The sequence below is a fragment of the Haemorhous mexicanus genome, chromosome 4, assembly GCF_027477595.1.
Source record: "Haemorhous mexicanus isolate bHaeMex1 chromosome 4, bHaeMex1.pri, whole genome shotgun sequence".
NCBI lineage: Eukaryota > Metazoa > Chordata > Aves > Passeriformes > Fringillidae > Haemorhous > Haemorhous mexicanus.
In genome coordinates, this window is record NC_082344.1 from 77,911,147 (window position 1) to 77,914,530 (window position 3,384).

At 47.4% G+C, this 3,384-nt stretch overlaps 1 long non-coding RNA gene across 1 annotated transcript; it reads left to right on the forward strand.

The window, feature by feature from the left end:
* The first annotated feature begins 1,484 nt into the window (after positions 1-1,484).
* On the forward strand, positions 1,485-3,006 carry LOC132326970 (uncharacterized). The gene is made up of 2 exons (XR_009486392.1): positions 1,485-2,374; positions 2,780-3,006. It is a non-coding gene; the product is annotated as an uncharacterized LOC132326970 (long non-coding RNA).
* The last annotated feature ends 378 nt before the right edge of the window (positions 3,007-3,384 follow it).

Consider the following 3,384-nt stretch of genomic DNA (forward strand, 5'->3'; position numbering starts at 1 on the left):
CATGGTGTGAAATGCTTCAGGGAATAAAGGGGGGGGAAAAAAGCGGGGGGAAAAGAAAAAAAGATCAAACAGGGGTCTAAACCTCAGGAGGAAGAAGACATCTGTCAGGACACACTCTTAAGAGAAATGGGATAAAGAATACTTGTTTACTAAATCTTTCGTATCTGTAGCTAGTTCAAAGACAGTCAAAGCCAGTCCTTCCCGTGAGAAGGGCAAAAGAAGAACAGAGAAGCCCTCAGCCTAAGGCATTGGAAGCAGCAGCAGCAGCTTTGTGTACTCTGGTGTGGCAGGCATTCCTGGGTTGGCTTTTTTTCTTTTGCATCTAGCACCGGTAGAGGAAAGTTCTTTGCAAGGTGATCGTTCCAGCCTTGTATTGAAATGTGAGCAAAGAGGAGCTTCCTCAGTTGGATTTGGGTTTATTCATGGCACTTGTAAACAGAGTTAAGGTGAAGATAACACGGGCAGGGAGTGTGCCGTGGGTTACCACGAGCGATAAAGGATTTTGGGACGGTGACAAGGCAGTTTCCCCTTCAACGTATTGTTTTTTTTTTTTCTAGAAGAATGATGCGAGAACAGAAAAGTTGCAATGGCATTGCAGTTCCCTGCACAGAAAATAGCCAGGGAGGTGAAGCCCGGCCAAGTGGTGCCGTTCGACTGCGCCCCGACTGGGAGCATCAGGTGAGTGACGAGGACTGAGCCGCTCCCCCCCTTTAGCAAGCACACCGGCAGTGTCAAGCCGGATCACCCTTTTCCAGACCGCTGGCATGTGCTTGGGGACAATAACCTGTACTTTTCACAGCCAGGTCTTCTGAGCCACAGCACCTCCTGCTCTGCGGTGGCCACTGCTCACTGATCCCAGTGAAAACAAACTTGTGTACAGGCACTCTGCAAAATTCCCACCTTAGATGCCACTGAAGCGCAGCTTTGGCTTTCGGGCATCTCCCCCGCAGGCCGTCCCTTGTGTCGTTTCCGCAGAGGATTCCTTGTTAGTTAATTACTTCGTTTTGTTTTTAATTTCCAAAGAATATCAGTTGACTTTTACAGCTTCTTCAGTGCTCCCCAAGCTTCATGCCACACCTAAATGCTCATCTTCGCTGCCTGAAGGTCCTTTCTGACCTGAACGATTCTATGACTTTGGTCCGTACTTCAGCTTAAGGGAGAAGCTGCACGTTGATTGGGTTTTGGAGAAAAAGATTTGAACGTCCAGCTGTGAATTGATCTTGTGTTTTGTCTTCCAGGTTCATTCCCATTGTGATCTGCAAATGGCAAATCAGGGTTGCTCTTCGTTAAAACCAAAAGCGCTCTCAGAATGTTGATGGAGGTGATGATTGCAGGGGCGATGCTTCTGGAGAATAGCTCCCCCATCTTCCCCAGGGCCTGGGCAGAGAGAGGTGGAGCTCGGAGTCCCCCCAGTCCTCCCGCGGCTGCTGGCGTCTGCAGCGCCATCGGGACGGGATCCACGGCGCAGCTCCCTCCTCCAGAGGCCGAAGGCTCAGCCTCCAGTTTCGTGCAGGGTGATCACCTTTCCGAGGCAATACAAGCACTTCCCAAGAGCAGCTGGTGAGGATGGCGCAGAAGCAAGGACAAGGGTGCAGTGAAAAGTTTGGTGCATCGATCCAGCTTCCGGACATGGTAGGGAAGACACACCGTTTGATAAAACACCAAACACGGTACTTTTCATTCTTTGTGTTTTTCTGTGCCCCCATTGTGATCACCCCTGGAAGTATTATTTTTGAAAAACATATCTAGGAGAGAAATCGTAACCTGCTTTGCGTCCTTCTGCCTGGAAGGGTTGTGACACAGGGAAGTGAGGAAGGGGCTGGCCGGGGTCAGCCTCTGCTGAGCCTCAGCTCTGGCTGCTGCTCCTGCTTCCCGGGTACAGCCAAAAGCTGTCATGATCAAAAGAGCAGGCAGCCCTTCTGTCCTGAGTCACAGGGGCCATTTCTTCCTGAGTGACTCAAGATGGGAAATCATTCTTGGAGCTTCAAAAGAAAAAAAAAAAAAAAAACCTCACGCAATCATTTCTAAGTGTGTATATATACACATAGATTTCCTTCAATGAAGAAGAAAATCTTAGAAATATCATGTCACGTCTGGCTTCCTAGAGAACATCCTTATCTCTGGGCTTCTGAAATCAAATGTCTGTGCATTTATAGAGCATTTCCCCTCTTTTGATGTGCCTCCCACAGTGATCTTCTACCCTGCCCCACGGCAAGAAGAGTTTGGTGATTTTGCTGCTCTGCTCTCTCAAGGGTGTTGCAGGCTGCGTAGCAGGGAGTGAAGCCCTTGTCGCTGCTCATCAGACACTTTCCTACAGAATTCTCCCTGCAGTGATAAAATTAGACTGGTGTTAGTGAGCTGCCAAGTAGAGCAGGTAACATTGGACAAGAATGGTTTCTGAGCTGCTGTTCACTAGCACGTGTTTCCCCTTTCCAGCGCGGTGCCGCCGCCCAAGAAAGGATTTTTGTGGGTCAGCCAGATGTGCTCCTGCCTCCCACTGAGGCTCTGAGATGGAGCCGAGTTTGCATTCCAGTTTATTGCAACAGAGGGTCACGGGAAATTTCCTCAGCTATCTCAGGCACAGAGCCATGGAAGCAAGTAAGCCTGAGCTCCTGCGTGCTTGCTGTGAGCCTTGGGACGAGTGTGCATCATTGCAGGCTTGGAATTTATTGAAATGTGCTAAGGAAACCGGCTCTGGGGGGGGAGGGAGGGAGGGAGGGAGGGAGGGGAAATCCTCTCTTCACATGTGCCAATCCTTCTCTGAAACTCATCCCGGCAGGACAGCACGAAGACTGAACGTGTAAGAAGATGTGGGGTGCAATGGAGAACCTGGCAGGAGCATCCGACGCACACGTGCACGAGTTTTGCTTTTTGCTTGGATTGAAACTCAAAAGTTGTAAGGAATTTGGGAATGAGATGGGACGTTTCAGAAGAAGAGGAAGGAGGAGAAGAAGTTGTTGTTACAGTCCTGGCAAAATCCTTTGTTCTAGCTAATAAAAGAAGTTAGTTTAAAAAAAAAAAAAAAAAAAAAAAAAAAAAGTGTTTTTATTTTTCCTTGAATATTATATTCGTTGGTGGTGTATGGTGTGTTGCTTTATTTCTTGGTATTCTTAACTCTCTGTCATTGTTTTCTTTTTGAGTGAGGCTAACTTTATGGATGGGTTGGTTTGTATTTGAGTAGGATTAATTTCAGTAGGTTTCTTGAATAGACTTGGGATATTGTTGGGATTTTGGTTTTGTTTATTGGATGTATAAACAGAGAGATTTGGTAGGGCTAGCTCGGCTGCTGGAGTTTTGGGTGTTAATTTATTAGATGGCTTTTGTTAAAAGCCGTTTTAAAATTGTTGAAAGTTTTCTTAAAAAGGTCGTGGTTTAAAGGTGGTT